The sequence below is a fragment of the Paroedura picta genome, chromosome 6, assembly GCF_049243985.1.
Source record: "Paroedura picta isolate Pp20150507F chromosome 6, Ppicta_v3.0, whole genome shotgun sequence".
Classification (NCBI taxonomy): domain Eukaryota; kingdom Metazoa; phylum Chordata; class Lepidosauria; order Squamata; family Gekkonidae; genus Paroedura; species Paroedura picta.
Window position 1 is genome coordinate 51440408 of NC_135374.1, and position 22880 is coordinate 51463287.

Below are 22880 nucleotides of genomic sequence, written 5' to 3' on the forward strand. Positions count from 1 at the left end.
CCACTGTCATAGACAGAAAGTAATGATTTCCCCCCTCCTCCTCTCCCCACTACAGCCTCCTAATCTTGATTGCATGATCATGACACTCCTCATTTTGCTGGGGAGCATATTTTGTGAGCTGAACCAATGAATGATTGTTCAAGAATCTTTATTAAATAAATGTATGCTGGAAGGAGAAGCAGGAAATTGTGGACCTTGATCTTCCTACAGTTCGGTTTTCCTTCATCTCACTTATACTTCATTGTTCTCCTTTAGATCATAGAATAATGATCTGCTTTAAGCTCCATATATATTCCGCAAAAGCTCCTTATATGTTACAGTTACATATAACTAAATGTTAATATTATTGTGATTAATCAGTTCCCACTAGATGTATCTTTATGTCTGGAGTATGAAACCAATGCATTTTATCATATAGCAAAGATATTGTTTCTCACATGTATAAACCGTACTACTATGTGTTGCTTAATATGTCATTTTCCTATGATTCCAGGCTATTTGGTCTTTGTCTGTCTTACTACCTTTATACCCTTCATCTCTGTTGTCAGTGCATTCCAAGTTTCTTTTAACAAAAACATTATATACAAGTGTATCCCAGAGATGATCTTCCTTCTGTAAAGTTTACCGATGACAGCCTCCTGCCTGTTTATCTTTCAGAGTCTCATCCTACTATGTATGCATTTAAATACCGTATAATAGACAGAGCTGTGTGTTTTAACTGTGGTCAGTAGAAACAACTCCCAGATCACTCATTTTCATTTAGATAGGAAATCTGTTTCCTATGTACCTTTTACACTTGTCCCTGGAAATAGAACATGAGTTGTGACACTGTAAAACAATATTTATAGAATCTTTTGGTCTTCTTTGAGTATTTTGATCTTCTTTATGTAGAAGCATTAAACATAATACAGATTCAGTCAGAAAGTGAAGTCAGTGAGTAGCCATGTTGTTTTATAGCAGAAGAGCAAGGTTGAAGTCCAACACAAGTTCCAGAATATAAACTTTTGAGGGTCAAAGCTCTATATGGCCCATTATGCACGGCCGCCGAAACGGCGATTTCGGGTCACATGGAAAACGCGGAGGGGGAAGACGCGACACATACCGGTTATACACGGGGCGGGGCGCGACGGCGGCAAAACCCAGAGTAACCGATTATGCACGCGCCGATCCGGGCGCCGCTTCTGGTTGCGCCCCGCTCACCCGGAAGCTGCGCTTTCTTCCGCGTTTCACTGACGCGGCTTTTTCGGCGGCATGCACCGAAGCTGCAGCCGGTTGCAGCCGGCTCCGTGCGTTATCCGTGATTTTAGTCGCCGCCATTCCACCCCGAATGTGCGCTAAAACCCCCGTGCATAATGGGTCATAGTCAGATAATCTGATGTAGGGAGCTTTGACTCTAAAGCTTCTGCAGAGGGAAAGTGGTTTTTTAAACTTTCTTCTTCTGGAAAATTCTTTCCTCATCACCTCCTGGCATTTCTCTGCTTCTTTCACTGAATCCCATTAAAGAGCACTTTGGGGCATGTCCTTAAGTTTTTTACAGGGCATTAGCCAAGCCCATGTAGCCTCTGCAATGGGCAATGAGAACAGAAAAAGTGACCTAGAATATCTACAGAATTGCTCAGCAGCTGTGTATTTCAGAAGAAGATCAGCAGTAGTGAGCAAGGTTTATTTCTAGAATACTTTATCTGTCAGCATTCGTTTAGGAGATTTTCATAATTTTTCGGTTTATCCAGGTTTTTCTTGTCCGTACAGTACAGTACAGTACAGTACAGTACAGTACAGTACAGTATGTTTATTCAGTCGATTGACCCATATAAATAATGCATCAATAGAAACTGCAATCCATTATAAAAGTTAATCCGTATGTGTAAAAAAATACAAAAGTATTGCTATATAAAAATATTAAGATAATAAAACGTTAAAACAATGTATTGATGGAAACAAATAACATGTTAATGTAGGTGGGGGGAAGGGTTATAACACGTAAAGAAGAAGAAGAAGATGAAGGGAGAAGAAACCTAAAGGAAGTTAACTGCAGGGACAGGGAATCAATACATCTTCTAGAACAGTCCATTAACCCAAGAATTGCTTGGCAGCTGTGTATTTCAGAAGATCAGCAGTAGTGATCAAGGTTTATTTCTAGAGGTTTATTTCTGTCATTATTCGTTTAGGAGATTTCCATAATTTTTCAGTTTATCCAGGTTTTTCTTGTCCATACTTTTAAGATCATTAGTATGTGATAAGACTAGAATTTATTTGAGATGACATAATTAATTTAAATTTTGCCTGCTTTTGGGCCTCTCACTATGCTTACTATCTTCACCAGATGATACCAAATTAGGAGGAGTAGCAAACACTCCAAAAGATAGAGATAGAGTTCAATGAGATCTGAACATGCTGGAAAAGTGGACAAATGAGAACAATGCAATTCCACACCTGAGTCACACAAATGAGAAGCATGCATAGTGGATGAATCATAGAATCATAGATGAAAGATACACTTCTTGGTTACAGTGTGTATGAACAAGATCTTGTGGTACTTGTGGACTGTAAGCAAAATATGAGCAGTTGGGGCTGTATAAACAGAAGCATCACATCAAAATTGCAAGATGTTATACCTGGAGTACTATGTGCAGTTCTGGAGTCCTTACTTCAAAATAGGTGTGGACAAAATTGAGAGGGTGCAGAAGAGAACAATAAGGATGATTTGGGGCCTGGGACCAAGTTGTATGAGGAAAGACTGAGGGACCTGGGAATGTTCAGCCTGAAGTAGAGGAGGTTGTGAGGAAACATGATTGCTCTCTCTTTAAGTAATTGAAAGATTGTTACTTGGAGAAGGGCAGGGAGCTATTCCTGTTGGCAGCAGAGGCTAAGACCCACAGTAATGGGTTTAAACTATGCATGGAACAGTACCGGATAGGTATCATTAAAAAATCCTAGTCAGAGTAGTTCAGAAGTGACTAAAGAGATGGTGAGTCCCCCCCTCACTGGTGGTCTTTAAGCAGCGGCTGGACATATACTTATCATGGATGCTTCGGGCTGATCCTGCAATAAACAGGGCATTGGCTAGGTGGCCTGTATGGCCCCTTCCAACTCTGTGATTTGATAATTTTCAAAGAAACAATGGTCAATATAATGCAATGGAGGGTGTTAACTATAAACACCCCTTGCAGTACACAACTAGCTTCCTGTTGCACTGATCCAATATGCATTGCTTTAAGGTAGACCTTGGGGTAGTCCACAGGCCACTCGATATTAAAATTAATTTGTCTGGCACCAGCCGTGGATGATGCTTTTCTGCTTGAGCTATTTGCCAGTAATGATTTATGTTATTCAATGGTAAATGCTTATTTTCACTTAAAAGTTCAGCCATCACATACACTCCTATTAATTTCATTCCATCCAGAGGTAGCAAGTGGTTTCACATACAGGCTGCTATATGGCAAAGCTAAACCAGGAACACCCTCTTAACAGTGTGGCCTCAGCTGTATCATGTGTGCCCTGCAGAGTCATCACGATGGCCACGGTGCGTAGCTTAGAGCCGGAAAGCAAGCAGCTGCTCTAGCCTGATTTGAGTTAAAATAGTGTCAGTGTTTAGTCTGGCGCACTGCTTCAGGAGAGATTGGCAGCTGGGTCAAACAAAGTCATTCCATTGGCTCCTTTCCCAGTCAGCTTCTGCTAGCATTTAGGTAGTCGTGCTGCCTAGGCCCTTTTCTCGGGGATAGCCTAACATCTAACCGCACCCTCTTCCCCCCCCCCCATAAAGTACTTTCCCTCTTTAAGATAAATCCAGTATTATGCAATCTGCCAACATTTGTGTATTAAGAATGAGTTCTGTCTTGAAAGCTGACGCATCCTGCTCCGAACGTGGTGCAGAAAGAAGTTTGTTACCGTGCTGGATTAATAAAAGGGGCCTTTATAGGTTGTGAAAGAATATCTGTGTGCTTAGGCAGGAAACTTTTTGATCCACAGAAAAGCCAGACGACATCTAGGTAAGGCTGAATATCAAATCTGCTTTTATGAGAAACTGTGCAGTGAGCTTTCAGTTAATTGCAGTGACTTAAAACTTCCCTGCTTGCATGACTGTTTTCTGAAAGCCAGACGGAGAAAAAAAATCTTATGTTGTAGCAATTTTGCTTTATTTGAAAACCAGCAAAATATTATGTTGCTTGCTTAGTTGGAAAGTTTTATATAAATAAAATCTGTCTGGGCATGTTGTGCCTATTTAGAGGAAGATTTTGTAGGCACAGCTGTGGAAGGAGAAAGTTGTTATCCCATAAAAATACTTTACAAAGTTTTCCTGGGTTAGGGAGAGTTACCAAGAGAGCTTTCCTCACTTTTGCCTAATGTCTCTGCAATAATTTAAAAGCAGTTTGAGAATGGCTTGGGACTAACAAGGTATGAATTACTGAAAAGTTTAATGTAGCGATGGAAGGAATATTAAGTAAGTTGTCTTTGTCTTGCATTTTTTAATTTTTGTTGTTACTTTAGCCTGTTGGGTCACATTTTTTTGTTAGCGCTGAAGGCTGCCATGAATTGGTAATGAGGGCCCCTTTTGCACATGATTTTGGCACTTGGCCAAAATCAACTTCCCAACAGCAAGCTTTCTCTAAAAGAACCTGGAGCATTTTTCTTTCTTTTTTGTGATGAGGAATCTCTCTAAAAGCTGCCATAACCAGTAGTGTAGGCATGTCAAAATGACTTTATACAGTGGACATGAAACATTCCTTTTCATTCTTGTTCCTTTTTCCTAGTATGCAAAATTGTTGGTATTATCATTTTGTGTTGCTTGCAGCTTGCTCACCATTCATAACAGCTTCCACTCAGGGAGTACAGCCATAAAGAAGGTTTGTCCTTGAGTCGTATGCACTTTCCCAGAATATCAATATATGGGTATCTCCTCTTAGTCAGTTAACAGTCCATTGGTGTTCCTTTAAGAGACCATGATAAGGAACAGATGAATTCTTAAAAGTCTCGGTGATTAAAGCATGATGACGAGTAAGTAAAGAATTTGGGGGTAGGGGAGTTTCTCTACAAAAATTTTAAGAAAACTTTTAGAACAACCTTATTATCTTAAATTCTCTCACTGTATTTTTGGAAAAAGAAAGTTTAGTAGTCCTTGAAGTTGTCTCTAATTCTCAAAGTGTGTCCAGAATTTAAGCATTGTTTATTAGGGGAAAGGCAGATACTCTGCAAACCACTGATGCTAGATTTGTTCCTGTAGTCTGCAGCTTGTTGGAACTCAGCAGCCTTAGGAAATAACTTGGAAATACTTCTATTTTTACAAACCTAAGAGCTGGGAAATTTTTTTTCAAGCCTACAATCACAACTTGTATTATAAGTGGATGCATTGTACAACTGTATTTGTGTGAGTGCTTACACATATGTTTCTAATAATGCAATATAGTGGTTGAAAACTAAGCACCTGGAACAGCTTGAGATGTTTTATAAAACCTCGAGGGTCTGCAAATTCCTCTCAGTTCACAATGAGCAGAGGTTGCTCAGAATTATATAGATGTGGTCCAAACTATGATACTGTAAACTGTTTCCTAACTGCAATATTTAAAAGTGTAGTACATTGATTTTATAGTGATGAAAACATCCAGTATTAAATATGTTTAAGTAATAGATTGGTGGTGCTCATAAAGTGCATAAAAGTATATAAGGCTTCAGTAAATTCACTGGGGATTTATTTGAAGGTTGTGTGTATTAGTGTGTGAGTGTGTGTGTACAGAGTGAGTGTATGTGTGTGTGTGTGTGAGAGAGAGAGAGAGAGAAATAATACCACTGAGATTTTTAATTTTATTAGAAAGATATTCCTCAAAGGACAATGTAAGACATATTTATGAAGATTTGTTAATATGTACAACTATGTAAAGTTCACCTTTTTAAAAACTTCCACATAGTGAACTATGATGATGAATGAAGGTTCCCAAGCACTTAACTATAGATGTCAGACTCTGAATTGAAACTGCATAAACAATCTAAAACCAAAGATTTGGCTTCACAATGATTGAAAGCTCCTGCTATATATGCAAGAGAATAATTTCTCAGGAATAAAGACAGCATTTTAGGTGGCTGCGTAGTTTACAAAATCATGTTATGGGCATCCTAACTTGACAATTTTGCTTCTCACTAAATATTGGTTCAACTACTACATGTCAAGACATTAATCATGAGGATTTTTAGTAATTTCTACTGTGATATATAGTATAGTTTATGTGGGATAGTTCCCAAATCACGTGTTCTAGAATTTATGATCTTGTACAGCATTATAGATATGTGTGTACTGCTGGCAATTCCAGAATATTTTTAATGAGCTAAACTTTCCTTTTGAGATTAACCTCTGAAGAAGCCCGCTGAAAACTTTAAATGTATTCTTATTATCTTCAAAAAGTATCCTTAGCATGCTGAAATATATCTGGTTTATGTGTTATGCATTATCAGTTATGCAGATTAAAGCATGATGTTGATATTGATGGAATTCACTTCCACATGGTATATTTCGGATCTTGGTGCAGGATTTTCAGCACAGGATAGTTATCCCTTTTAGAAGTTTTAAAGAAAATCCATTCCGCTGGATTGTTTATGCCTTTCATAGTTTTTCCAGGAATAACAGTGTTTGATGATCTTGGCATGTTAAAACTATCAAAATGTTGGTTACACTTTTCAGGGATCTTGAAAAATTATTCTGTAGATACCTCATGGTTCCACATATTAAATCATATTTAGATACATGCTACATTGAATGGCATGCAACTGTTTAATTTGAGTAGAGTTTGGTGATCTGTGCAAGAGTCATCTCAGCCACCTCAGATACTAAGGTAAAACACTTATGCAAAAGGAGCAGATGATACATTTTTGGCCTTTATGGCTGAGGTGGAGTGAGAAGAAAGATAGCTAATTATATACTGAAATATAATCCTGTTTTTATTTTCCATTGCATATTGCAGCATTTTACCAACAGAGATATTCTGAAATATAATACATATATACATAATACTTTGGCTTTAGCCCTAAATACACATACAAGGTCTCACTGAACAAGGTCTCACTGAATTCACTAAGATTTACTTTTGAGTAAACATGTTTATGATCATGTGACCTGCTTAAATTCTTTTCTCTTTTTTTCAATACTTAAAAATGATTGTTATTTTGTTTTGTCTTGTTTCAGAAATCTGATGGCAAGGGGAATAAAAACAATCTGTCAGTTTGGTTATTTGAATGTAGCAGTTCAAGATACAAAATTTTTCATACTGATTTAAATGGTGACTGGAGCACGAATATGCTCTTCTTGTTGTACAGAAAGAACAAATCATTTAAATATTTAATTCTATGCTTCACTGAGGTATGCATGTGTATGTGTGATTTTATAGACACTAGGAAATTACTATCAATATTAGTTTAATTTTTTAAAATGAGAACTCAAAATTTAAAATCATTTTGAAATCTTTCAATAACCAGGGATTGTTGGGGGGAAAGTCTGTGATTCAGTAGAGCTCAGGCTTTGCATGCAGAAGATGCCATGGTCAGGTCTCAGCATCTAGAATCAATGGGATCTCAGAAACCTTTCTCTACTTGACTCTGAAAGCTCACTGAGTGAACCATGATATTCGGGTGAACCAATGCTCTGGTCAGGAAGCTTTGTACATTCATAAACAGTATTGAATCATACCATCAAACTTTGCTTAGCAAAGTCTACCTAAAATATAACTCTTCTTCAAACAATCTGCATTAATACTTCTTCGATGTGATCACTGACTGAAGTTGTGAACCAATCTCTTTCAAATCTGTGTTTTCGATGGGAATTTAGTGGACTAGAATTCAGAAGTGAGTGCATAATGAAGGACAGTCTCTGTTGGATTGATGGCTAAAATCCATAAAATACATAAACACACACACACACACACACATATATATGACATTTTCTATAGATTGCCAAAGCAAGTATGTGTACCCAGTGTATATCCTGGAAAAGTGGTTATGTGATGCCAATGGTCCACTAGAAGATCTATAGAAGTATTTTCATTTTCATATATGTCACATTGCTTATATCATAAAGGAAACAACAATTTAAAACATCTTTATCAGAAAGTAAATTAGAGTTATGTTGCCTATTGGTGGACTATTGATTCCTTAATATTGGAATTACAAATATTTGCTTTAGATAATTAATCCATGTAGTTGTTTCCATTGCTATAACTGTGCTCCACTTGTCATTGATTCTCGTGGGATATACAACTTATGAAGGGATTCTATAAGTCACTGCAAACTTACAGAAGAAGGTATTCCCATTTTAGAGACAGTTAAAATGATCTCTAATTCTAGAGTGGACAGATAGAGAAAACACAATATTGGAGCTTTAATTTCCCAGGATGTTCAGGATGCAGATATGGGAGGACTTGTTTTGTTTTGATTTTTTTACAAAATGTGGTGGTGGGGGGTAAACCTTGAGCCATCTGTTCCTTCATTTGTTGTGGTGCTTTCAGTGTTTTTCTACAGAACAGATTCTATAACGGAAGGTTATAAGGTAGAAGTGCTGAAAGCATTGGATAAGATGTGTGAGATGAGACTGAGCTTAACTTCACTAACCTATGCTCTCCAATTTTGTTGAACGGTTTTATGCATTAACAAGAAAATGCTTAGGCTCCCCCCCCCACACACACACACACTCCAATCAAGGTAATTGGCAGCTGGGGCTGAGGTTCATATGTATCAGTTGAGTCAGTTGCCTCTCAGGTAGGAAGACCAAGAAGATCCTTCTTCATCACAGATGCCAATAATTACAATGTTTTCCCTTGCCTTTTGCGATATATGTATGCTTGCTTCAAACACACTCATCTCTGTAGTATGGCTGGCCTGTTGATGTTTCTTGAAGAAATCATAGTCTGAAATGCTTTTGCCTTCCCATCTCTATCCCCGCCCCCCCGCCCCCATACCTACCTTCAAACCAGTGCAAGGAACAGCTTCTCTGTAGACATGCCGAATGCCTGTCTGGGTCAGGATGGAAAAGTAGCCTGACTCGTTTCAAACTATATCTCTTGTCTGCAAAGCAGGTTAGCTGCCTAGGGAAAAGAATTCCTACCAACCTGGAAAAAAGATGGCCTGTTACTCTTATTGAGATAATCCTGTTTTGTAAGAAAACTGATTGCTGTTCTAGCTGGGCAAAATTACTCTCTTCTGTTCCCATCCTTCCTGGAAAAATGGAACCAGACAGTGAGAGCCAAAATAACTGTTAGGACAATTTCAAGCCATTCATAGATTGAAGACAATTCTAATGGTATTGGATCTTTTACAGTCTTAAAGGCTAATGATGGTTCATATCAGATTTCAATTAGTAAAGTTCTCAATGCACATCACTAGTTATCTAGCTGTTACAAGGTATAATGATTGTTAGCTTTTCCTATATATGTTTGAGCTGTGAGTCTTCTTCAGGTTTTGCTCTAATTTCAAAATATACACATTAAAATACATATGATGTGGCAAGGTACATTTTTGTTTGTTTATTGTCAAGTCACAGCTGACTTATGGCTTCCCTGTAGGTTTTTCAAGGTAAAAGACATTTGAAAGTAAATTGCCATTATTTGCTTCCATATCAGAATCCTGGCGTTCCTTGGAGGTCTCCCATCTAGATTATATTCAGGACCAGCCCTGCTTAACTTCTGAGATCTGACAAGTTCAGGCTAGCCTGGGTTATTAAGGTCATGGCTACTAAGTACCATATATACTACCAAATTAACATTACAAGCTTACACAGTTTGAGTAGTCAGAAAAAAAAATTAATTATCCTGTGTATTGGCTTTATAATATTAAAAACAAAATGTTGCCTTAGACTGAATCAGATAATCGGTCTACTCGGAGTCGCAGTGAGTCTCTGGGATCTTAGGCAGAGGTCTGTCACATCATCTACTAAGAACTATGACACAGAGCAGTCATTTAAATCTATAAACTTAAACATATATCTTATTGTCTCAAGTTTTGTTTTGAGACCCAGTGGCAAATGTCCATTTACTCCTACTATTTGCTTCCTGTTCTTTAACTTGTTAAATCTACAACCTGTCTTATTGAATGAATGCAAAGTTTACACTTAAGTCTTTAAAATTTTTGTTTATCTATTCTGAATTTCAAACAACGTCTCTCCCAGCCAACTGGCTTGGGGTGTTTTCTAACATTTTAAAACCACAAAAACTTAACAGTAAAAATAAAATTTATCAATAATTGAACTTACATTGATATTGATAAGGCCAAAGCTGAGAGTGAGCTAAGATTGGCCAGGGAAGCCCACTGTAACAAGAAAAGAGTTTTCAGTTATGTGAGGAGTAAATGTAAAGTAAAGGAGGCAATAGGCTTACTGTTGGGTGCAGATGGACAAACTCTAACGGAGGATACAGAGAAAGCAGAAAGGCTCAGCGCCTGTTTTACATCTGTTTTTTTCCCCACAGGTCAAAGGGTTTAGGCACATCTTGAGATGGCAGTAGCCAAGAGATAGTGTCTGGGTGGCAGGTTGACATGGACAGAGAGGTTGTCGAGAGGCATTTAGCTGCACTGGATGAGTTCAAATCCCCTGAGCCAGATGAAATGCACCCGAGAGTGCTCAAAGAACTTTCCAGACAACTTGCACAACCCTTGTCCATTATCTTCGGGACCTCCTTAAGGACTGGAGATGTAGTTCTGCATCTGGGTCAGAAAAATGAAAAGCATACCTACTGGATGGGGGATACGCTTCTAGGTAACACTGTGTGTGAACGAGACCTTGGGGTACTTGTGGATTGTAAACTAAACATGAGCAGGCAGTGTGATGCAGCGGTAAAAAAGACAATTGTCATTTTGGGCTGTATCAACAGGGGCATCAAATCAAAATCACAAGATGTCATAGTCCCATTGTATACGGCACTGGTCAGACCACACCTGGAGTACTGTGTGCAGTTCTGAAGGCCTCACTTCAAGAAGGACATAGATAAAATTGAAAGGGTACAGAGGAAAGCGACGAGGATGATCTGGGGCCAAGGGACCAAGCCCTATGAAGATAGGTTGAAGGACTTGGGAATGTTCAGCCTGGAGAAAAGGAGGTTGAGAGGAGACATGATAGCCCTCTTTAAGTATTTGAAAGGTTGTTATTTGGAGGAGGGCAGGATGCTGTTCCCATTGGCTGCAGAGGAAAGGACATGCAGTAATGGGTTTAAACTACAAGTACAACGATACAGGCTAGATATCAGGAAAAATTTTTTCACATACTTCAGCAGTGGAATAGGCTGCCTAAGGAGGTGGTGAGCTCCCCCTTACTGGCAGTCTTCAAGCAAAGGTTGGATACACACTTTTCTTGGATGCTTTAGAATGCTTTGGACTGATCCTGCGTTGAGCAGGGGGTTGGACTAGATGGCCTGTCTGGCCCCTTCCAACTCTATGATTCTATGATTCTGATTCTATGATATATTAAGATCTTAAAGCCTTAAAAACTATCTTGCCAGCTGATTAGACAGTTGGTTCATATTGATGTGCTTAGGTTTTTTTTTTGGGGGGGGATGTACACATGTTGAGGGATCCCAGTCAATGTTTATCCGATGTTGTCATAATGTTCATTGGAGAGGGACTTGTCAAAAGTCTTTTGTAAGTCCAAACATATGTCACTTGGATCATTGTTATTCACAGGTGTGTAAAGAACTCCAAATGGCTTACTCAAATCTCAGTTACCTTGTAAAATTCTAACATGGTCTTAGACCCCACACAGAAGCAGATGTGACACAGTAGAAGATCCGCATAGTCCGATTGTATATTTTTTCAGTTAAAATCAAATGTGAAGAATAAGAGGGCATCAGATCAGGGTTATAGCACTCACCACAGGGAGTTTGAGCCTTTCCTTGACTGATTCCACACTAGTGATATCAGTCGGATTTGCATTTTTAAAAGGTAATTTTTTTTGTCCATTTTCACACTGAAATCTGCTTCTTCAAGTATGGACCTGAATTGCTTCCTCATTGCCCTGCAGCAAAGGAATCCCCAGAAAATCTGATTTCATCTTTTCAGGTGGAGTCTAATGGGATCTAATTCAGGGCCATTCAGTACAGAAACAGTAACATTTGGTTTTTTCCCCTATGCCTGCCATTTTGAGGAGTTTAGGCATGACCCTTTCCTCATTGCCATCCTCCCTGCTTTCCTCCTCCTCTCAAGGGAAAGGTGCTGTAGCGCTCTCCTCTTCCATCTGCTGTCTGTCTAAGGAGCATAATTCAGAGAATGCCTGAAAAAAGTGGTTCCTGCTTTCACCTTTCTTTTAATTGTGCCACTTCATTTCACTATTCCATGCCCTTGATCACCCCTCCCCATTCTCACAAGGTTAGTGTGAACAAAAAGCCCACAAGACTTATCTAAGGGGGCCATTGCTGCTGCGGGGGAGGAACACCGACAGGGACCTGGCTGGTTGGAGAGATTGCCCAGCCCTGGCATTCTCTGAGCAGTATGTGTGTTGGCATGGCAACAGGGGGTGTGGCTGAACTGGGTGTCAGTTAAACGGATGGCCTGATATTCTTTGGCCTCTTTCCCCCCTTCAGGGCGCCCAAAGACGCATCGCTTGGTGGAAGGAGCCTTTTTCCTGGCCCAACCGCCTCGCGATGTCAGGGAAGCCCAGCAATTTTATTTCATTTTACTTTTTGAGGGAAAACGGATGCTAGATATGCTACAGGGCATTGTTTGTTTATTTGTTTTTTAGACTAACAAACAACTAAGCCTCTCACAGGCCGTTTTGGCAGGAGCGTTCGCCCCTTCAGAAAAGGAAGGTGAGGGAGAGAGGAACAAGTGACCATGGCACCGAAAAAGGATGCCAGTGGGGGGAAGCCCCAACTGCCCGTGAACTGTGCTGTGCTGGTGGCAGCTGCTGGTTCCAGGGCCTTGGGAGCAAGTGATGGGACAGGCACATTTCATGATGCAGCGGCAGCAGGTTCCTCTGAAATTCATGGGATGCTGGGGGCATTAAGATGCCTGGCAGTGGGATCATCCACCTTGATAGAGGAAGGGGGGGTCTAGGTGGGAGAGGTGAGGCTTCCGCCCCCCAGCCCCTTCCAACAATTATGCAGGGGGTGTTTTTACTCTGCAACATGCGGGCCCATCATTTGGGGGTGTGGTAGCTAAAAGCTATGTCTCACAAGAAGCCCCACTGGGCACAGTGGACAATCACCAAGGAATGGTCCCTGGTGGTAAATGACCCTTTCACCTGTCGCCCAGAGTTCTGTGATCTCAGGTGGAGCTAAAGCCTGGGTATCTAGCTGTATTGGGATGTGTATTACTCATTGGGGGCCCCATGGTATGGCATTTGCAGTTCTGGGCCCTTTATAAGAGTGATGGGGTGCACTTGGGGTGCACTTATTGGAGTGGGGCATGGACATCTGGCTCCATGGGATCCAACATGTTATTTTGAATTGGCTGCAAAATTGAGCGGTGGCGGGAGCTCAAAGAGGTATATACCTATTCGGGCTCAGTGGCGGAAGTGGAGCATGGGAAGGATCAATTTTGGGGAGGCCAAGCTTGCGTGCTGTCCTCCCCTAGATTGGGGGGGCCCTTTAAAGGGCTGTGTGGATGCAGAGCCTGATTGAAGGCTAGCATTTCCGGGGGGCAGGAGAACCCAACAGAGGCTGGTGCCCAGAGGGGTCACTCATGGTGCCTCCCCCCCCTGTTTCAGCCTGCCATTATGTCCGGGTTTTGGGGCTGGATAGCCAAGGCAACCCGTTGAGGGGCAGACTGTGGTGGGCTTCCTTGTGGTAGGGTAACCACAAGATGGCATGATTCTCTTCCCATGCTTGCCACGCTCAATGTTGAATAAAGGCTGTGACCAAATATTTTATGCCAAAATTATGGTTGTCAGTGTCCTCATTAGGTGGTCAATATCCCCCTGCAAGGCAAAAAGCCCACAAGACTTATCTAAGGGGGCCATTGCTGCTGTGGGGGAGGAACACCGACAGGGACCTGGCTGGTTGGAGAGATTGCCCAGCCCTGGCATTCTCTGAGCAGTATGTGTGTTGGCATGGCAACAGGGGGTGTGGCTGAACTGGGCGTCAGTTAAACGGATGGCCTGATATTCTTTGGCCTCTTTCCCCCCTTCAGGGTGCCCAAAGACGCAAAACCCACCCTCCCTCCCTGTTTATGAATTGTTTGACTTTTTGTTAGAAGTTGGGTTATATTATTGATTAATTGTCACAGCCTGCGGAAGTGGAGCATGGGAAGGATCAATTTTGGGGAGGCCAAGCTTGCGTGCTGTCCTCCCCTAGATTTGGGGGGCCCTTTAAAGGGCTGTGTGGATGCAGAGCCTGATTGAAGGCTAGCATTTCCGGGGGGCAGGAGAACCCAACAGAGGCTGGTGCCCAGAGGGGTCACTCCATGGTGCCTCCCCCCCTGTTTCAGCCTGCCATTATGTCCAGGTTTTGGGGCTGGATAGCCAAGGCAACCCGTTGAGGGGCAGGCTGTGGTGGGCTTCCTTGTGGTAGGGTAACCACAAGATGGCATGATTCTCTTCCCATGCTTGCCACGCTCAATGTTGAATAAAGGCTGTGGCCAAATATTTTATGCCAAAATTATGGTTGTCAGTGTCCTCATTAGGTGGTCAATATCCCCCTGCAAGGCAATTGCTTTTCGAAATATTTTGGAACATTGGAACAGTGAAAGTGGCAGGAGCTGTCTGGGTGATATCTGCTGCCAGGAGCAATGACAGTGCACTCCTGAGTGGCTGGCCAATCACTCTGGGTAATCAGTGAGGGGCCTGAGGTGAAGGCAGGTACCACTTGCCTGCACCGCCACCTCCAGCCTCTATTCAGGAAAACAGAGGAATAACAAAAGGAAGAGGGAGGGTGAAAAGGGCTGGGATGTGGAGGAATAGGATACTGCAATAAGCTAAACTACAAACGCTAGCACTACAAACTACAGATAACATTGGCTACAACCACAAACAGTTACATAAATCATGGCAGAAACAATGGGGGGGGGACGGTTCTGACATTAGTGAGGTGTACTTTCCAGCCTGCCACCAAGGCTTGTGAGCAGAAATCATCTGCCCTTTGCTGCCCTGAGGGCTTAGCAGTGCCAGTTGGGATGTGATGCTGCCTTGAGAAGCTAAGCAAGCTTCATGCCCACCACCAAGGCTCATGAGCAGAACACCATCCTGAGGTATCAGTGGTGCTTCAGGGTGTGATGTACAGGCAAGTTATTTTTATGGAGGACAGCTACAAGTAATGGAAACAAAAAATTACTTTTTAATCTTATATATTTATTTTTGACCTTTATACTCTGTTATTTATGAACATCTAGAGAATGAAATTGTCATATGGTGAATTATTTCATCCATATACAATTTCCAAAGTGGAACTCAAACCACTTTGGTGGTGGGCAATACCATAAAGTACATCAAGGACAAAATATTGGCCTGTCTTTTTTCCATTACTATCTGAATTGCTTTGTTTTCTAGCCTGGCATTTATTAATAGCCATTGGTTCAGTTATTGGCTAGGTTCATATACCCCTCTGGTTTCTCTTCAGATCACATAAATCAGGGGTAGTAAAACTGCGGCCCTCCAGATGTCCATGGACTACAATTCCCATGAGCCCCTGCCAGTGAATATCCATGGACATCTGGAGGGCCGCAGTTTTACTACCCCTGACATAAATGTTTTGCCTAGTACTAAGTAGCAAAGTGATGTGTTGAAATGCTGCCCTAACTATGGGTATTGTGCAGGATATAATCTCATAGAACATAGGGCATATTGAGAACTTCCTGTCCAATTAACTATGGTTTACAAAAGAGGGAGGGAAGTTGACTATTATATGCCACTTCTCCTTGTCTCTGCTTGTGGGCAAATGCCTAGACATGAGTAGGAGACTGGAGACTCCTCAAAGTCCCCGATCTGATTTTAGTTTTTCACAAGATACATATCTTGTTCCTGATAGAGTAATGAGTAATGAGAAACATATATACACAGATCTGTATCACAAAACAGATTTTTTAAAGTGCTAATTTATATGACTGTATTTTTTCCACTTCATGTATACCCTGCCTTTCTCAAAAATGGAGACTAATGTGCCTTATATCATTATCCTCTCCTCTTTTTTATTCTCACAAGAACCCATTAAAATAGCTTAGACTGAGTGTATATGACAGCCACAAGGTCACCAAACAAGATTCCATGCAAGAGCTGGGATTTTATCCAGGGTCTAACCTATCCTAATGTGAAACTTTAACCCAGAAACAGTTTATCCTAGTAGTACATGTAGCACATGCTATGAGTCCTGCAGTTCCAGGGACCCCACAGTGCTGTATGATTAGTGGGCCTTCACACTGTGATTGTTAGGGGTTCATACTTATGTGGCTTGTTGACTGCAAGAATGAAAAAAGGGTGGTTTGCAAGTAACCGAGCATACAAATCATTTATTGAGTATGAATGTGGATCACAAGCCAAATAACTGTGATGTCCGCAAGGTTTGAAAAATATTTCCAGCAAAGTGAAACTGTCAATATCCCTTGGAGGGGGGGGGGGCTCACAGTTATTTGAGCAGCACAAGTAGCAGTGCTGGCTGTGCTCTGCTAAGATGCTGCGAACCCTTAAACTGGCTTGGTTGCTATGGGTCCCCTGATTCCTTAAACCGGGCCTACAGCACAAAGGCTTCTGTGGGGTAGATGTTGTTGAACATTAGCAAACAGTCAGACCTAGGTAAGTTATGCAAGTCATGGGTCCAGTCTCCTTATTTGAGTATGCACAGATGGGGCTATGTTGATAATTAGATACATTGACAAGCAAAGCCCAAAAGGAACTTCTGGGAGCTCTATCTCGCTCTACTCTCCTGTACTTTCTCTCACACCCTTTTTTCAGTTTCTTCCTCTCCTAACCTTTCTCTCACTTCCTCTCTCTTAGTCTTATCCCCCTCTTTCTCCATCTCCCAAAGCCTGCTGTCACTCTTTTTCCTCAATGTGCTTTCATTTTAGTATGTTAAAGATGGATACTTTGACCACTAATTAAATTTAATTAAAAAGCTCTTTACTCAAGTTAAAACCAAAGTCCATTTCAGCTAGAAGTGATTGAATGGCAACGTTAATCATGTTGAAATAAATTTCACAAGAGGAATGGTTCTTCTGTGCTCTCAAAATGATACACACAAAGCTTTGGCAATATGTGATGTTAATTTAAATCTAATTATCGTATCAATTAAATCCAGATGATTCATCAGTTAAAGTTCTTAAATTTGTTGAAGCACTATTTATAAATCTTTTTCACTATGCTCATACAGAATTTTGAAAATCATTTTTAAGTGCAATATTATAATAGCTTACAGTGAAGTTACCAGTTGGCTCCTTTTCTGCTGTTAAGGCACAGTTGACTTATGGTGATTTGTTTGGGTTTTCAAAGCAAGGGATATTCAGAGGCAGTTCTCTTTTGTCTGCCTCTGCATAGCAACCTTGGTATTCATTTGGTCTCCCATCCAAATCCTGACCTGGGCTGATTCTGCTTATCACTGAAATCTGATAAAATGGGACTAACCTGAACCATTCACGTCAAGGAAATAAGTTTACTAGTATTCTGCAATTTCATGTGGTCATGGGAAGAAACCTGTTTATCTCTTTGGTGAAGGTTACTTTTTTTGGAGATGGGGTTGTGGGAAATGTGTTCTGACTAGGAACAAGAGAGGATATATGAAGTAGTTCAGTCTGCCTTAAGGGGAAAAAAAGGAGAGAAATCAAACATTACAGTGTCTCCATAGCACCTTTCCAAATATTATATAATGTTCTCACGTGTCCTTTTCATTTCACTAAACTCTCTGGATCACAGTCACTGTTGGTTCTTTGTTTATTAATATATGAAAGCACTTCAGTCAGCATCATTCCTTAGGTTTGTTGTTGCCAATAGCTATAATTGCAAGATAGCTTTATATAATCCAAGTCAGCCACTGCAAGAGAATTTTAATGACTGGGAGGGCAAAAAATCTTAAGGATTTATTTGGTGCTTCATGATCATAGAGTTCTTCATTGAAATTTAACATGTTAGCCAAATACATACCGGATAACTCTGCCAAGAAGCCCAATATTATGCCAAGGAAATCTTGAAAAATACATAACATTTTGTTTGATTTGAGTTTTGCACAATCCAGAATATTTAGATGTGGAAAGGAAGGATGCTCAAGTGTTCAGGAAATGATTTCAGAAAAGAGGGGTTCCTCTGCAACTGTGTCCATGCTGTGCCATTTGAGAAAGGTGAGCACCAATGAGATGTTTTGGAAAGAAGAAATGAAGTGGTTTTTTATAGTCATTAGTGGACCAAGGCAAAATAAGTTGGATCCAGAAATGAACACAATGAGCTAGGCAAGGAATTACTACTTTTAGTTTTTGAGAACTGACACTCTAGTCATAGAGTAGTGATACTAGAAATGTTAAAGAAAAATCAAGTTAAGATGATTAGGAGGCATTGCACTGCATCCTGAAAATGTCCACTGAAAAGATTGTATATTGGAGGGAGGTGAGTAGTGGGGTACCTCAGGGCTCGGTGCTCGGCCCGGTACTTTTTAACATATTTATTAATGATCTAGATGAGGGGGTGGAGGGACTACTCATCAAGTTTGCAGATGACACCAAATTGAGAGAACTGGCAAATACTCCGGAAGATAGAGACAGAGTTCAACGAGATCTGAACACAATGGAAAAATGGGCAAATGAGAACAAGATGCAATTTAATAAAGATAAGTGTAAAGTTCTGCATCTGGGTCAGAAAAATGAAAAGCATGCCTACTGGATGGGGGATACGCTTCTAGGTAACACTGTGTGTGAACGAGACCTTGGGGTACTTGTGGATTGTAAACTAAACATGAGCAGGCAGTGTGATGCAGCTGTAAAAAAGGCAAATGCCATTTTGGGCTGTATAAACAGGGGCATCGCATCAAAATCACAAGATGTCATAGTCCCATTGTTTATGGCACTGGTTAGACCACACCTGGAGTACTGTGTGCAGTTCTGGAGGCCTCACTTCAAGAAGGACGTAGATAAAATTGAAAGGGTACAGAGGAGAGCGACGAAGATGATCTGGGGCCAAGGGACCAAGCCCTATGAAGATAGGTTGAGGGACTTGGGAATGTTCAGCCTGGAGAAAAGGTGGTTGAGAGGGGACATGATAGCCCTCTTTAAGTATTTGAAAGGTTGTCACTTGGAGGAGGGCAGGATGCTGTTTCCTTTGGCTGCAGACGCAGTAATGGGTTTCGTTGGACGCAGTAATGGGTTTAAACTACAAATAAAATATAGACTTGATATCAGGAAAAAAAATTTCCCAGTCAGAGTAGTTCAGCAGTGGCATAGGCTGCCTAAGGAGGTGGTGAGCTCCCCCTCACTGGCAGTCTTCAAGCAAAGGTTGGATACACACTTTTCTTGGATGCTTTAGGATGCTTAAGGCTGATCCTGTGTAGAGCCTGTATGGCCCCTTCCAACTCTATGATTCTATGATTTCATAAATATGAAAGGGAAAAAAACAAAACTTTTTGCAATATAACATGAATCAGAAGAAATGAATCTGTTTTAATTAAGTTTTAATTAATTGCCATTGGAAGACCTCCAGTTCCTCTTTTATGGTGTTTCCATGTGTCACCTGGTACCCTGGGAATGACAAAAACAACAACAAATGTTCATATTAAATTAGAAATTTTCAAAGGAGACTCACTATCACCAGTGCTGTTTGTCATTGCCCTAATTCCACTCACAATCAATTTCAACAGCAGAGCCTAGGATTCCAGCTTTCAAAGACAAGCACAAATATTTCACATGTAGATGAATGACTTGAAAATGTATGGAAATTAATAATCAGAGAGTTATTATTTATTGCATTTGAATATTCAGCAAAGATATATCAGTAGAATTTGGCCTCAACAACTGTGCTGGATTAGCATTGAATAGAGGAAAGATCATTAAATTAGAAGATTTCAAGATACCAAAGAACAACATTAAAATACTGAGCTGTGATGAAAACTATAATACATTGGAATTTTGGAAGCTGCCAACATCAAATGTACCCTTACTAAGAAAAAATATAGCAAAGGAGTATAAAGAAAGAGTTTAAAAGATATTGCAAACAAAGTTAAATGAAGGCAACATGGTAAGGGAAATTAGCCCATGGAAAGTCTCCATTCTAAGATACACAGCTGGAAACAACCAGAATCAGAAGTAATAGATCACAAATCTCACAAGACAATGACATTGCATCACCTACTATATCCTCCAATCAAAACTCCATTTAACAACTGCAATTGCATGGTAATATTTGAAAGTCACAGAGAATATAGTGGCTATTAAAAACTATTAAAAACCTCTAGAAGTGGCTTCAAAATGGACACTTGAAGAAAAGGAAGGACTAATTCTAACTCTTTAAGAGCTGGCACATGAAACCAAAGTTATAAAAGCCAAGTTTCAATAAAATTTCTCAAACTATAAAAAACATCATGATAGAGTTTTCACTATGCTGCACTGAAATCCTTGCAAGAAGTATGGTTTACCATCAGCCAGGAATTCATGGGAGCACAAACCAAACAAGAACTTACAGAATGATGAAACCAAGATTCCTTGGGATTTCCAACTGCAAACCTGAAGCATAACACCCCTGATATCACACTTGTAGAAAAAATGATTTGGTCATTGACCGTAATAGGATTTGGTCATTGACATTTAAATCCCAGGTGATAGCATAACAGAAAAAAAAGGGGGGGGGATGCAAGAATGATTCTCACATAAAAGATATGGCCGGGGGTGGGGTGGTTCATGCAGCTGGATTGCCAACCTCCAGATCAGGGCCTGGAAATCTTCAGGAATAACATCTGATCTTCAGGAACCAGTTTGTCCGGAGAAAACAACTGGAAGGGTGAAGGAACAAAGGAAGGAAGGAAGGAAGGAAGGAAGGAAGGAAGGAAGGAAGGAAGGAAGGAAGGAAGGAAGGAAGGAAGGAAAGAAAGAAAGAAAGAAAGAAAGAAAGAAAGAAAGAAAGAAAGAAAGAAAGAAAGAAAGAAAGAAAGAAAGAAAGAAAGAAAGAAAGAAAGAAAGAAAGAAAACACTGCAGGAGCTCTAAGAAGCCTCTTTGGTTGAACAGAGAACTTCAAGAGGAACTAAGAAAGAAAAGGGAAATGTTCAGGAAATGGAGGGAAGGACAGAGCTCTAAAGAAGAGTACCTACTGTAGATCAATCATCAGAAAGGCCAAAGCTGAGAGTGAGCTAAGATTGGCCCGGGAAGCCTACTGTAACAAGAAAAGATTTTTCAGTTATGTTAAAACTATCAAAATGTTGGTTACACTTTTCAGGGATCTAGAAAAACTATTCTGTAGATACTTCATGGTTCCACATATTAAATATGATCTAAATCATATTTAGATACATACTACATTGAATGGCATGCAACTGTTTAATTTGAGTTAAAGAAGGAAGAAAGAAAGAAAGAAAGAAAGAAAGAAAGAAAGAAAGAAAGAAAGAAAGAAAGAAAGAAAGAAAGAAAGATGATGGAAGGAAAGAAGAAAAAAGATGAAAGAAAGAAGGAAAGAAAAAAGAAGGAAGAGAGAGGGGAAGGGACTAGCTCCCATACTTCCAGAAAAAGTAGATCGTTGCTATCTTCTACCAAGGAGCTCATAACTAAAAATATCGGATAAGATGTTGCACTCATAACCGAATCTAAGAGACACCACCAGCAGAAACCAAGACAAACAGTCCACACATATTTTATATATGTATAGTCTTCTTCTTCTGAAAGAGTGGCTTAGTCTCATGTATACTTTCTCTTGAATCAATACCATTCAGCCTGCCACATGGTCATATTTTACATACACACCATGTGAGCCATGGAAGAACATGTGTTTATATCTGTAGTCACATAACCAGGTGGGTCACAGGAAACAACACAGCTGGCCCTGCTCCCAGACCAGGCAAAGTGTATTCTTTCAGTATGATAAAATCAGAGTCCAGTAGCACCTTTAAGACCAACAAAGATTTATTCAAGGCGTGAGCTTTCGAGTACAAGCACCCTTGTGCTTGCACTCGAAAGCTCACGCCTTGAATAAATCTTTGTTGGTCTTAAAGGTGCTACTGGACTCTGATTTTATTGTGCTACTTCAGACCAACATGGCTACTCATTTGAATCTTTCAATATGGTTGGTCCTGGTTCCCATACCAAGGAAGGGAGGCTTAAACCCTGAAAGTATTTTCAGCAGCTCAGGCCTGTAGCCAGAATTTTTTTGTTAGGGGGCAAAATTTCTGCTGTCTGTATGGTGAAAATTATTGTCACGGTTTAAAATTGTATATAACACTTTTCCAGAATTTTAGATAGCTTACAATAAACAACAAAAGCAAGTCACATAACTTACAAAATATAAACAGAATGCATAACATTTATGCTTTCAGATAGCACAACACAAAAATTACTTTTAAGGCACTAGATGTGGAAGTTGGAAGTTATACATGCAGACAAGAAACAGTTCTTTGCCTTATGTTTTATTGAGGGCGCTTGGCATAATCAATGGGTTAACAAATTATTAAGCAAAAGAATTTGCTTAAAGCTATCCTGGCGGTGGTCCAGCTGGGGGGGGGGGTCCAGTGGTGTATCCTGCAAGTTGGGCTCAGCCCTTCTGTGGTGGGAAAATTGTTAAGGAGGTGTGTGGCTCAGTCACTGGGTGGTTTTTGGCAGAAAAATGTAGAACAACCACTCAGCTAGGGTGGGTGGGAGGCGTGGCAAGAGGTGAGGGACCACAATGGCCATTCAACTAGGGCAACCCCAAGGGCAAAACAACAGGTCCCTGCTCTGATGCTTGGATGTGGCAACAGTGACACTCTAGTGCCTCAGAGGGGGGAGGTCACCTCCCTCTTGGGTCCCTGGTGTCTCCTCACATTGAACTCTGCTGAGA

At 40.5% G+C, this 22880-nt stretch overlaps 1 protein-coding gene across 9 annotated transcripts in view; it reads left to right on the top strand.

Moving 5' to 3' along the window:
• Nucleotides 1-22880, top strand: part of LOC143839837 (uncharacterized) — a 298170-nt gene that overhangs the window by 206864 nt on the left and 68426 nt on the right. Inside the window, exon 1 of one of the 9 annotated variants that reach the window (XR_013231899.1) lies at nucleotides 3627-3989. The exons of 7 other annotated variants lie outside the window; for them this stretch is intronic. The gene's annotated coding sequence lies outside the window, so the exon portion shown is untranslated. Of the gene's footprint in view, nucleotides 1-3626; nucleotides 3990-4020; nucleotides 4996-22880 lie in introns of those variants that run through there. One more of the 9 variants, XR_013231900.1, reaches the window with a different exon arrangement.